The sequence below is a fragment of the Hyperoodon ampullatus genome, assembly GCF_949752795.1.
Source record: "Hyperoodon ampullatus genome assembly, chromosome: 4".
Classification (NCBI taxonomy): Eukaryota; Metazoa; Chordata; class Mammalia; order Artiodactyla; family Ziphiidae; genus Hyperoodon; species Hyperoodon ampullatus.
Genome location: NC_136917.1, coordinates 84,869,433 through 84,884,368, shown reverse-complemented (window position 1 = coordinate 84,884,368; position 14,936 = coordinate 84,869,433).

Below are 14,936 nucleotides of genomic sequence, written 5' to 3'. Positions count from 1 at the left end.
CTTTCCCAAATTTGACAGTTTATGCCATCTGATAAGTGAAAACACACACACACACACACACACACACACACACACACACACACACTTACCAGTGAGAATGACTATCCTCTATGTTTACTGGCCATTTTGTTTCTCTTTGTGAGAATTGCCATCTGGCATCCTTTACTCATTTTAGTATTGTTTGCCTTTTCCTAAATTACTTATAGCAGTCTTTATACATTCTGGTTATTAATACCTTGTCTGCTAAATGTGTTACAGTAATTTATCTCTGCCACTTGTTTATGTTTCTCTCCCCTTACACAGAAGCTTTAAATTTTTTAGGAGAAATCTGTCACATATAGTTGATGGTTTCTGGGTTGGGGGTCTCACTTGAGAAAACCTTTGGTACCCCAAGGCTTTAAAAGTATTCTGTATTTTCCTCTAACACATTTATATTCTTGCTTGACGTTTGGTGCTTTAAGCCACATGGAATTTGTTTTAGTAAATAATATGAGGCATAGATAGTATCTTGCTTCACTTTTTTTATTTGAGAGCTACTTTCCTACAATTTAATAAACACACAATCTTTTCCCACTGATTAAAAGGGCAAGCAAATAATAAAGTCTTACATATATGTGAGTCTGCTAATGTACACAATTCAACTTTATTTCCCTATTCCTAATCTCTCTAGGCTTAATTAGTATAGGCCTCATAGTATGTATTCATACATATTTAGAAGTACTGTCTCATTGATAGTCTTTTTCAGATATATTTGTCTCTTCTGTGGCATCTTCAGAGAAAAAAGATAAATAGTAAATCAGATATTTGCTGTCTTGGTTTTGTCTGAAACCCAAGGGCCAAAAGCAAAATAAAAGGTGACAAGGACTCCTACATTTCAAAATGAAGGGTATTTTCTAGGTATCTTATATTTAATAAGATCTATTTTCCTCGCTGGATAGTGCTCATAAGAGGAACTGTGCTAACTTTATCTCTGCGTTTCTCATATTGATGCCTCCTATTTCTTTCTCTCCATGTGTTCATTACACTGAGTATTGCTATAGAATATATCCTTTTCTTGTGTCTGTAGTCACAGTGCTTCTCATATTTTGCCATGAACTATGATATTTTCTGTAGATTTCATATAAGCACCCCTTATTAGATTGAGGATATTTCTTCTTTAGTTCATGCTTGCTAATTTTTTAAGTCATTAAAGAACATTGAAAATAATCAAATAGATTTTTTCCTTAGTTTGCTAATAATGATATATACACTTATTTTCTAATATTTAACCAGGAACAATATTTAAGCAAAGAAACCCTCGCTTAGATACTTCTTTATATGCAGACATTTCAAGATTTTTTCCCTCTCCTTATCCTACCAAAGAACAGAGAAGAACTTGACCATTTAACCAGTCTGAGTAAGGTAATATAGTCATAACTGGTTAGGGTCACTGCTGATCACAGCTGCACTAGGAGAGATTAGATACAGATCTATCTGCCTCACATGAAGTGGGGAAAAAATGGGGTTAGTATTACTTCAGATACATGAAAAAAAGAAACAGTTTCTCATCAACAAAAGCCTGAAACCAGTGTGAAAATATCTGAATATTGTGTAATATTGTATTGGCTATAGAATCAGTGGTCAATGGAAAATACTCTATTTCCTAAATTTCTTAATGTACTGAAATTTCTGCCTCTTAATTTATTGTGTGTTTGTGTGTGTGTGTGTGTGTGTGTGTGTGTGTACCCAGAGAAGCAAATTTTCTATGATTTTTGCAAATATCAACACAAATAACTTTTACTTGATTATGGTATCCTTTAATTTCTGCTGGGTTTAGAATGTTAATACAGTTGACCCTTGAATAACATGGGTTTGAACTGCACAGGTCCACTTATACATGGATTTTTTAAATAGTATATATTACAGTACTATATGATCTGAGGTTGGTTGAATCCAAGGATTCAGAACCTTGGATTCAGAGGAACTTCCTATGTGTATATGTGGGAGGGCGGACTATAAGCTGTGCATGGATTTTCAACTGTGTAAAGAGTTGGCACCCCTAACCCCCAGCATTGTTCAAGGGGCAGCTGTATTTACTTTGAGATTGTAATATTCATACTCAAGAGAAGAAATTGGGTTATATTTCTCTCTTTGTATACTTTTTGTCCTTTGTTGATAGTAGAGTTTTGCTATTGTCATAGAATGATTTACCAAACTTTTTTAAAAATCTGTACTCTGGGACAGTTTATATATAGTGTGGAAAATAATCTGCTATTTGAAGTTTGGTAGAATCCTTCTATGAAATTTCCTGGACCTAAGATCTTTTAAAGAGTAGATTTTAATTTCCTTGGTCATTTCTTTGCTAATAAAACTTCTATTCCTACTTCTACACTTCTTGAATTAATTATAATAACATATACTTTTCTATGAAGTGATACACTTCACCTGGTTTTCTAAATTTTTGGCATAAGGATAACTATAATATTTTCTTATAATTCTTACCTTCTTTAATGTAATTTTATATTCCCTTTCCATCTATAATCTTCTTTACCTGTGTCTTTCCTAATTTTTTTCCTTATAATTACCAGAAGTTCAATTTAATGGGATTTTCCAAGAACAAAGTTTTGCTTTTACTGATTGTGCTTAGTGTTCATTTTATTTAATCAATTTCTGCTTTTATTCTTTTCTTTAACTTGCTTTTGTTCTATTTTGTCAGTCTTTCCTGGTTCCTTAAGTTTATGTGTGTGGCAAGATGAGTAATCAGATATTTGCTGTCTCGGTTTTGTCTGAAACCCAAAGGCCAAATTAATAGGTGACAAGGACCCCCTACATTTCAAAATGACAGTCTAGTTCATCTATGTACAGCTGACAAAAGAGGTAGCTGAAAAGCAGTTTTGTGACCCTTGGTCCTGCACCCAACTTGAGGACATAAAAGGATTGAGGTAGGAGTGCCAGGGAAGAGCAGATATTTTGAGGAACTGTTGTTGCTTGGTGGCATTTTCTATCCATACTTCCCCTCCTCAGTGTGTGGGGTGAGTGGGTGGAGGGATGTTCCCTCTGACCTCAAGACAAGTTAGATGGATTCTAAGAGTCTTTCTTGTAGAATTTCATATCCCTGCCTTCTTTCTTTGCCCTTACTGTTTGAGGGAGCAAAGAGACATTTTGTGAGAAAATGAAAGGCAGAAAGTATGTGGCTGGAGCTGTCTGCCTGAGGAAGAGCAAAGAGAGGTGCCTTCTCCACTGACAGCTGAGCAGAGGCATGTGTTTCCCTAGACCAGACATGAATCATAAACAGGAGAGCCATCTGGCTTTGAACAGACCAAAAAGAGGTAACCCTTAGATACTGAACCCAAGGGGAAAATTTTAAGTGGCCAGGCCAGAGACAGAGCTCTGCCCACATCAAGTGAGCTACAATTTGATGTTTCTAGTGAAGAAATCTCTAGAAAGTCCACAAAAATACCCTCATGAAGTCAGCAATGAAGATTCAGCAAACCCAGAGAGCATATTACCACATCACAACCCCCATCACCCTATCAAGTTAGACTTTTCTTACTCCTTACCTCCTTATCCCATCTCTGACTCTGCCCAATCCAACTCTGGAGGGTCCTAATGTCACAGCTAAAAGTGTGGGAGTGGGTGAGGAGGAGTTGACAAAGCAAGGACAGGAGTCTCCACACAATGCCCTCCCCACTCCCCTCTGAGTCCCAGCCTGAAATGAACCTGAGTTGGGAAAGGGAGAAGTGAAACATAAATAAAATCCCAATGTAGACTATTTCACTAAAATGGGCATTTTAGTTATCTAAATAAGACCAAAACCGTTACTAAAGGTGACTGGAGGATTTTTTTTATTACCGTTTAAGAGTGATCAGAAAAGCTATGACCATTTCTCAATATTTTATCCAAGGAGAGGGAAAGAAAGAGACTATAGAATGGATTTTAAAAGATAACGAAATGAATTTGCATTATGTTTGCATCCTATCAATTTCTGCTAGTTCAGCATACCAGTTAGCTAATCTTAACCCACTTATTTTCAAACTTTGTTTACTAATACATACATTTAAAATTATGAATATTTCTCAGTACTATGTTGACTATATTCCACAGATTATTGTAATTAGTGCTTTCACTTTTGTTTATTATAAAGGATATAAATTATAATTTATAATTTGAATTTTAGTTTTATCTGAAGGGCATTTCCAAATGCATGATTTCTTTTGCTACTTTTTGTTGTTAGTTTCTAATTCTACTGCAATTTGGTAAGAAAATTTGTCCTGTTTGATTTCTTTTTTGAATAATGAAGATTTTTCTATGTGGGCAGAGATTTTTATTTGAGGGCTTCAATCCAGTATCAAGGGAGCAGTTCCCATGCCCATAAAATCTCCCTTTTGTAATTTTATTTTCTGACTCCCTTGATTCAGGAACCTCAGGATCCAAATTCATGCAAGTACATGTTGGCTAGGTCCTGTATCTCCTTCAGAGTTTAATCCCTTTCCTTGCATAGCATGCCCCACTTCCCTAGTGTGTTACGTTGTGTTGTGACTTGACCCTAGTTATTGGCCTGTAGACTAAGAGGATGGTGGGAGGAAAGATTCTGAGTGGGATGGGTACTGTCTTGCAAGACTGAAGCCTCAGTATCATCTCCAAGCAGTGGAGGTGTTACAGCCTTTAATAGGACGGGTGTGCCACTTCTACAGGCCCAGATGGTTCAAGGAAATCTGGGGTTTCAAGTTTCTCCAGTGTATCAACCAAGATAGTTCCATCCCAAGACTTGGGGGTCCCATTCCTTCTACCAAAGGCACTACCTTGGTATAGCAGACTTTCCAGGATTGAGAATTCACTTTTTTTTAATGCAACTAGATATCTTTATAATCAAGTCTTGATTCACAGCTCTTTCCGCTGTCCTGCTGCAGGGGCGAGAGTCTCTTCAAAAGCTACCAAGGAGGCCCACCAGCTTTTTCACTTTGCCTTAAACTGGTGATTAATCATCCTTGGCCTTTTATTTTCTTTTTTCCAGTGGCTGGTTTCACTCAACAAAATCCATCTGATTTCATTGTTGTTATAATTATGATTTCCCCTAAACCTTTCAAAGATTTGAGACATTGCACCCATCACTAGTGAAATTTTAACAACTATACTCTGTGGTAGTTAGTTTCCTAAGATGGTCCCAGTTTTACTGTATCCTACATGTAAATGTCATACATCCCCTTTTCTCTCCCCATGGATCTGGCCAAAGCTCTGATTTCTTGATCAATAGAATATGGTATAAGTGATACTCTTGGCCTAGCTTTTAATTGAACTAGCAGCTTTCACATCCTCTCTTTTGGAACACTTGTTCTTGGAATGTTCCCTCTTGGAACCCAGCTGCCATGCTGTGAAAATCCCACTTGTAGGCACTCTGGTCACCAGTCCTAGGTGATCTTGCAGTTGAAGCCAGCATCAGCCCATGTGAATGAGCCCAGTTAACTTCCTAGTTGATTGCGACTTCAGTTGACCTCTTTGAAGCTGAAGAACTGCCCAACTGAGTACACAGTCATGAGAAATAGTTATTTTAAGCCACTAAGCTTTGGAATTACTTGTTATGAAACAATTTGTAATCATAATATGGTGCCATGGTATGCCAGGAGCTCCCATACTCCATTCACTACCAATAATGGGGTCTTTATTGTTAGCCAGCTGGTGAGTGATTTGGCTCCAAAATTCCATCCTTAAAGTCGGCTTCCTTGGACCACTTGTCACCAACTGTCCGAAATCAAATCCCCTTAGAAACATTTGTTGAGATAGAGAGGACAAAAGGTGTGTACGCACAAAGTTTATTGGGGAGCAATCAGGAACAATGCCTGCAAGGGAATAAGGGAAGGATTGGGCAGAAGGAGAGGTTGAACTGTGGTACATTTCTCCCAGAGGTTTCAGCCAATCCCACAGGGACTCTGGAGATGGGATGGGCCTTTAGAGTTGTCCTGAACTGAGGCAAGAAGTCTAAGATGAGTAATTGGATGCAAGTTGCCCCCGGGGAGCAGGGAGGGGGCTAACTTGAGTGAGACGTCCTTGACAGTACACTACAACATCCACTATAGTGCCATTTAAAGTATTTTGTAATGCTGTTTTGGTTTTTTTTTACCCCTCTGCCTTTTATCTATCAGACTTTCTTTGTCCTATTTCCTCTCCCCACCTTGTTGTTTGAAAACTATAAACACTTTTTATTCTTCTCATTGTTATCCTTACATTTTTGTATATTTAACCTTATAACTTTCTATCAATGTCTATATTTAATCAGAATATCTCTAATTTGCCTGGAAGGGATGGGATTAGTAATGTACTTTTATGTGTTTTCTGATCCTAGCCTCTCTCCTCTGCTGCCTCTGTAGAATAATATATTATACTAATCCACATTATTATATTGTGCACTAATAATTTTTAAAACTTTAGTTTTTTCTTCAGTTAGCACTCATGTTCTATATCACTCACTTTCTTGCACATATTAAAGGTTTTACTGCAGTTAATACTATGGTGATTATATCTGAGAGAATTGAAAGGGTGATACATTTTCCTAGTCCCGTAATATTTGAAAATGTTATTTTGATTTATTTGAAATGGTAGTTGCTTGGGCATAACATATAGGTTCAAAATCAGTTTCTCCCTTGAACTTTGAAGTGGTTGCTTCATTGTCTTCCAGCACCCAGTGTTACTGATGAGAAGTGTGATGAAATTCTGACTATTGTTTCTTTGTAGGTAACCTGGTTGTTCTTTCCAGAAACTTCAGTGTTCTTAAATGGCACCAAAATATATCTTGATGGTGGGTCATTTACCTTCACTTTTTTCTTCCAGAAATCCAAATAAATGAAATCATACAATACATACTCTTTGAGGTCTGACTTCTTTTATTCAGCTTAATGTTTTTGAGGCTCATCCATGTTTCTGTGTATTCTAGTAGTTTATTCTTTTTATTGCTGAGTAGTAAAGTTTAATTTGTTTTTCTTTTCTAGTTGTTTGCTGCCAATATATAGAAATACAATTTTTTTAATCTTTATTGGAGTATAATTGCTTTACAATGGTGTGTTAGTTTCTGCTTTATAACAAAGTGAATCAGTTATACATATACATATGTTCCCATATCTCTTCCCTCTTGCGTCTCCCTCCCTCCCTAGAAATACAATTTTTGAATTGAATTTGGCACATTGGCTTTGTATTCAGTGACTATAAACTCACTACTTCTAAGAATTCATTTATAGATTATTTTGGATTTTCAAAATAAGAAATTTTATCATCTGTAAATAATGACAGATTCTTTTCAATACTTCTTTTAGGTTTTTTTTTTAATCTTGCCTTATTACATTGGTTAAGACCTCCTGTACAATACTGAGTAAAAATAGGAATGGTGATAGAGAGCATGCTTTCACCATTTCTGATCTCAGAAGGAAATTTCTCAGCATTTCACCATTACGATTTTTGATGCAGATTCTATAGAGTCACAAATGTAGAAAACAATCTTATGGTTACCAGTGGTAAAGGGGGGGAGGGATAAATTGGGAGATTAGGATTGACATATACACACTACTATATATAAAATAGGTAACTAATAAGGACCTACTGTGTAGCACAGGGAACTCTACTCAATACTCTGTAATGACCTATATGGGAAAAGAATCTAAAAAAGAGTGGATGTATGTATATGTATAACTGATTCACTTTGCTGTACAGCAGAAAATAACACAACATTGTAAATCAACTATACTCCAATAAAATTTTTTTTAAAAATCTTTAGTCTTAGGTAGGCCCTGTGTCCCTGGATCTTGGGGATGTGACCTATTTAGAGCTCTTGCCTTTCCACCATTTGTAGTTCTGTTTTCAGGATATATTCCTGCCTTTCTCTTTAGTGTAGCGGGATTTTTCCTGTTCCCTTTCCCCACCTGCTGTGGTCTTATGCCAGTGACACTGTTTGTTGAAGGCACGGTAGCTACTGTTCTCCTTCTCCAGGTTTGCACCACCAAGCATGCTTTTTCAGGACTTTCAACCATCTTTTATTGTGTGCCCAGTAGAGTTTGTGGAGAAAAGCCTGCAAGAAGGTGTGAACTCTTCCTCTATATGTGGCTCCCAGGCTCACATTCTTTTGTTAAGCCACATTCAATATCCCCCAATTTGTTAGTCTTCATATCAAATTCTTATTGGTATGTGGCTGTGTTTGCTGCAGGTAAGCAACTGCCATCTTTCCTTGTGAACACTGTCTCTCCTTAGATTTTAAACTACTTGGTTGTCCTGTGACCCCAGTTCTCTGAAGCATTCAAGGAAATCTTGATCTTGCATTTTGGCTTTTAATTGTTGTATTATAAGGGTTAAAGCAATGTTTTTTGTAGTGCTCTACCTCCTGAGCAGAAACCAGAAATCTTTTTTTTTAGTTTTTTAAATTGATTTCTAAGAATTCTTCATATATTCTAGTTACATATTCTTTGTCAGATATTTCTGTTGAAAATATTTACTCCCAATTTGTGGCTTATGTTTCTACTTTCTTAACTGTGTCTCTTGCTGTACTTAAGTTTTAAAATTTGATAAATTCCAATTTTTAATTTTTTTTATGTTTAGAGCTCAGTTTGTCCTAAGACATTTTTATCTACTGTAAGTTCCTGAAGATATGATTTAGTCTTTTCTTTTAAAAGTACTACTGTAGGGCTTCCCTGGTGGCGCAGTGGTTGAGAGTCCACCTGCCGATGCAGGGGAGACGGGTTCGTGCCCCAGTCCAGGAAGATCCCACATGCCGTGGAACAGCTAGGCCTGTGAGCCATGGCTGCTGAGCCTGCGCATCCAGAGCCTGTGCTCCACAATGGGAGAGGCCACAACAGTGAGAGGCCCGTGTACAGCAAAAAAAAAAAAAAAAAAAAAAAAAAGTACTACTGTAGTTTTAGCTTATATGCATAGGTTTATGATCTGTCTTAAATTAATTTTTGTGGTACAAGGAAAATTTTGAGGTTCATTTTTACCTATATATTTGTCCAATTGTTCTAGTACTATTTATTGAAAAGACTTTTCTTTGCCCATTAAATTGCTTTGTTACTTTTTTCAAAGATTAATTGACCACGTGTATCATTTTACTTCTAAACTCTATTCTTTTCCATTAACCTATTCTTTCTTTCCTTACACCAATGCCACACTGTCTTTATTTCTGTAGCTTTATTGTATATTTTGAAATCAGATATAATGAGACCTCCAACTTTGTTCTTTTTTAGGATTATTTTTATATTCCAGGTATTTTGTATTTCTTTATACATTTTAGAATAAACTTTTCAATTTCTCCAAACAAAGCCTACTAGCATTAGTCTACATCTCAATTAGGGGAAAATCGATTTGTTAACAATACTGAAACTTCAATCAATGAACATGGTATATCTTTCCATTTATTTCTCTTAGCAATATGTGGTGGTTTTCACTGTAAAAGATTTGAATACCTTCTGTTGAATCGATTCGTAATATTTTATGCTTGTTTTATTATATTGTAAATCAGTGGTCCCAATCTTTTTGGCACCAGGGACCAGTTTCATGGAAGACAATTTTTCCATGGACGGGGGTGGGGGGGGATGGTTCAGGTGGTAATGCAAGTGGTGGGGAGCAGAAGATGAAGCTTCGCTCACTTGTTCACCTCTCACCTCCTGCTGTGTGGCCTGGTTCCTCACAGGCCACGGACCAGTACCAGTCTGCAGCCCATGGGTTGAGGACCCCTGTTGTGAATGAAATATTTTTATTGCATTTCCAGTTGTTTCCTGCAGCATGTAGAAATATAGTTGATTATTTTATTTTGACCTTGTACCCTGTGACCTTGCCAAATTCACTTATTAATATTAGGAACCTAAGTCAAATCCTAGGATTTTCTATGTAAAAAATCGAGTCATTTATAAATGGGAACAGTTTAATGTCTTCCTTTTCAATATTTATGGACTTTTAATTTTACCTAAAAGAATTGGTGATGCTACTGTTACAGTTTTTATTTGGCTTTATTGAGATACAATTTGCACACAATAAAATCCATTATTTTTAAAAGTATAATTGAAGAGTTTTGACAAATGCATGAAATCATGTACCAACGATCGAACTCAAGATACAGAACTTTCTGTGACCAGCCAAATCCCCCCAAACCCATATTCAGTCAATCCTCTATCCTTCCTTGGCCCCTGAGAACCACCAGTCTACATTCTGTCACTTCATTTTGCCTTTTCTTGAATATTATTTAGAAGGAATTATATGTAGTATTTTGTATTTTACCCCTACATATATTATAAACCACAAAATTCAGTGTTATAATTTTTGCCTTAAACCATGAGTTGTCTTCTAAATAAGAGAAGAATATGAAATATAGCCTTTTTTATTTACCCATATATCCCATTTTTGCTGTCTTTTTTTTTGGGGGGGGGTGTATGTCTGAGTTTCCATCTTGTTTATTTCCCTTCAGCCTAAAAATATTCCTTTGGTATGGAATTCTGGATCTACTGTTTTTTTTTCTTTCAGTAGTTAAATATCTTCAAAGTTAAAAAATTTTAGAGATATAATTCCATTATTTTTTGTCCTACAGTATTTTTGATGAGGCATCACCTGTCATTTGTATTACTTTCCTTTATATATAATATATTCCCCCTCCCCCCTCTTTCTCTCTCTCAGAAGAGGATGCTTTCAGAACTTTTAAAAAAACATTGTTGGGAGCATTTGACTTAGATGGACCTATGTGTGGTTTTATTTCTATTTATTCTGTTTGGGTTTCTGAGATTCTTGAATCTGTAAGTTGATGTCGTTTACCTAATTTGAGGACATTTCAACTATTATTATTATTATTTTTTTTGATGTTGGTGGTAGGAGTTTATTAATTATTTATTTTTGCTGTGTTGTGTCTTTGTTTCTGTGTGAGGGCTTTCTCTAGTTGTGGCAAGCGGGTGCCACTCTTCATTGTGGTGCGCGGGCCTCTCACTATTGCGGCCTCTCGTTGCAGAGCACAGGCTCCAGATGCGCAGGCTCAGTAGTTGTGGCTCACGGGCCTAGTTGCTCTGCGGCATGTGGGATCCTCCCAGACCAGGGCTCGAACCCGTGTCCCCTGCATTGGCAGGCAGATTCTCAACCACTGCGCCACCAGGGAAGCCCTCAACTATTATTTTTTCAAATAAATTTTCTGCCCGAATCTTTCACCTTTCCTCCTAGAAATTCAGTTACATGTAAGATAAATTGATATTGTCCAAAAATTCACTGAGAATTGCTCATTTTTTAAAAAATATTTTTTTCTTTTTCTCTAGATTGGATAATTTCTGTTTTTATTAGTTCTCTGTTGATTCATAACAAATTACTCCAAAATTCAGTGACTTATAGCAGCAATAATCATTTAGCTCTCACAGTTTCTATGAATTTAGAATTCTGAATCATCTGAAATTCTGAATTGTTGGGTGGTTTCAGCTGAGGTCTCTCATGAGGTTATAGTCAAATGTTGGCTGGAGATGCAGTCATTTGAAGGCTTGATTGGGGTTGGGGAATCTACTTCAATTGTGGCTTACTCTCATGCAAGCTGGTTCTTCTCCCCATCAGCATCTCCATGGAGCTGCTTGAGTATCCTCATGTCATGGCTTCCATCAGAATAAGCAATCCAAGAGATCAGGGCAGAATCTGCAATGCTTTTATGACCTTGGAAATCACACACCTTTATTTCCACCATATTCTATTTGTCACATAAGTCAACCGTAATTTAATGTGGTAGGTAAACTTAGAAGAGCATGAATACTAAGAAGTGAAAATCAGTGGGGATGATCTTGGAGATTGGATACCATATTCTATTTTCAAGTTCACCCACCCTTTCTCCTGCAATCTGCACACTTCTGTAAACCCTTTGAATGATTTTCTCCCCCAAATTTCAGGTAGTTTGCTTGTTCAGTTCTTAAATTTCTAATTATTTCTTTTGAATCATTTTCATATCCCTGATAGGAATACCCATCTGTACACTAATTATGACTATCTTTTCCTTTAATTATTTGAACATATTTATAATAGCAGTTTAAAATAATTTGTCCAAGAATATCAACCTATGAGTCGTCTTGGGGTTGGTTTCTATTGACTGATTTTTCTTTTGACTATGGTTCACATTTTCCTACCACTTCATGTATCTAATCTTTGTGTGTGTGTGTTTGTGCATGTGTGTGTGTAGATTGGATTGTCGGTGACTCCTTGGAGAGATTCTGGATTCCATTATCATTTTCCTGAAGAGATTTTTTTTTCTTCTAACCCACAGTTAAATTTGATGGGACTCATATTTCAAACCATGTCTCCCCTGTGGTGAAGAACAGCTAAAATTTCTTCTCAGTGTTTTCAACCTTCCAGTTATTGCTTTGTCCTTTTTGCTGGGTTCCTCAGAATTTCCCACACATATATGTAGCTCAGAGATTAGCCTATTATTTGAGCACATTTCACATGTAGATTTTTGGATTCTTCCACTGTGGTCCCTTCTTTCTGGAATTTCCTCCTCAATTTTTAGCCTCTCTGCCAGGCTTGAATTCTGTTTTCTGACACCTCAAGCTACTAAGAGTTTGCTGCCTGCAGAGCCCTCAGAGGAAAAGTTGCATAAATGTGCATCTTATTCAGAAGAGTTCTTTCTTTCATGGGTTGCATCATTTCCAGTTTTCTGATTTTGGTGGTTCTTTCTGCACATTTAAATAACTGTTTTTATACTTAGTTCAGAGATTATAATTGTCATATTCAGGAAGGTTAGTCATACCAGCTACTTCGCCATACCAGAATGGAAACTTGTCCATTTATATTTGAGTGAGACATAAAATAGCTCATTAGAAGCTTTGGGTTCCTGATCCTGTTCAATGATGGGCTTCACTGTATGGTGTTAACAAAAGCCAAGTTCCTTTGTTGGCAGGGGCGGTATCCTAATTGTCAGTATCCACAGATCCCCCTCCCCTTGGGTTGTTTAGTTTTCTCGTTGAGGAATCCTCCAATTTCTGCATGGCTGAGATTGTGATAGATACAAGCCTATTTTTCAGCATCCTGGGAGCCTGTTGGACCTGCAAGTCTCATTGTTTATTATATAGAGTTTCATGAATCCCTCTGTGTTTAATACATTTGTAGCTATACCTTGTGATCTAAGACACACTTCATTTTTTGTTCAAAATTTCCAAAGATTAAATGTGCTCTCTTTTCGAAGAGCTTAGGAAGTGTGTTTTTTGGCTGTGAATGATAGAAGAAGAAATGTAGATCCCTAAGAGCTTCTTATAAAAAAGCACTGAACCAATGTCTTATCCTCACTCCACTTTTAGAAAGATCTGGTACTCTAATTCCTGAGCATTTCTGGAATTCTGCGGTAAGAATTATATTTCTTCATATTGGCTTCTCCCATTGCAAATCTGGGTTTCAGGTCTACCCAGTCTTCTGAATGAGTGACCATTTGTTCATTTGTTCCAAGATTTTAAGTTTTAGTTGATATTATTTCTTCTTTCTTTTTGTGGATATGTGCATTTGTTTCTTTTCTGTCATTTTAGGTGATATTTCATAATGAGTGACAATAAATTGCATAGATTCTATTCCTGTTCCATCTGTTTTAAAATAAATTTTTTCATCTTCAGTTTTTAAATAAACTACATTCATGAAACCAAATACCCTCTTTTTAAGCTGCAGCTAATAACACTTTTACAAAAGTCAGTTGTGAAAAGCATAGGTGTCAAATAACTAAACCAATGTTGAATGTAAATATCAATTCTACTATCACCTCTGTATCATGAAATGGTGTTTCTCTAGCTATTGTTCCCTAAAATAGCAGGAGAAAAAAAGGCTTACTGTCTCTTTCAGTGTAATATGCTTGCTTTCAACTCATGAGTTGAAAAGAATTGTGAATAAAAGAATTGCTCACAACAGACAAGTATCTACATGCAGTGCTGCCACTTCAGGACTTACCTCAAAAAGGTGTAAATAAAAGTGACCTAGCCACTACTTCATGCCCATCCCACCACCAGTCAGTGCCAAGGGAAACTGATTTAGTAAGAACTAGAATTTACTTTCAAGAGCTTCATCAGCTTGCCTTGCTTCTGTACTTGGTTTTCTAACGTGAAGATTAGTGAATTCATTCTCTGAAAAGTAACAAGTCATGTGAGCATTTTGTCTTTCACCATATAATTCAGTATTAATTGAATCTGCATGAATCTACATGTACTTGCTATTTTTTAGGCCATTTGTAAACTGATCATATGCTAATCTTCATAAAATTACCTGTGAAGAATAGTTTCTGTATAGTTTATTTTTCATTTCCTATCAACTAAGGGTCAATACCTATCATTAATTGGTTAGATTTGGGGGGTTTTGTTTTTGCTTTTTTTGGTTTTGCTTTGTTTTTGATAGTTCACCAATATAGCACAAAAGCTCTGAAGGGTAAGAAATTAATCAGTAATAGAGGAAACTATTGGACTGTGTTTACTGGTGTAATCAGGAATGGGGACACACTGAGAAGAGTTTAATGCATGTTGCAGGAAAGTCAGAAAAGAAAAAAAAAGACTAAAAGTAATACCTGTGAAGTAGAATTAAATAAAGGGCTTAAAGTTATTTAGCCAGAAATGAGATATGATGTAATGTCTTTATATATACAAAGATTTATTACAGAATATAATGACTAATTGTTCATTTCTGCTGAAATCTAAAAAAAGTTCAAGGGTAGAAATATAAATGATATAGATTTAACCAATACTTAGAAGGATAGCCTAAAGGTTGATGGGCAGACATTAGAATGCTTGTGATGGGACACATCTCTTGGGAAGAGGAAAGAGCTTTAAATGTAGCAGTCTTCTCTGTCATGAATGATGACAAGTCCTGCTTTAAGGCAGAGGGCTGGACTAGTTGGCTTCCATAGGGCCCTTCCAAACCTGTAATTCTCTGGGTCACTTCTGTACCTAGCCTTCAGAAGCTGGGAGTCAACTGGACATAGCAAATACCTGCTCTTCCAGGAGCTC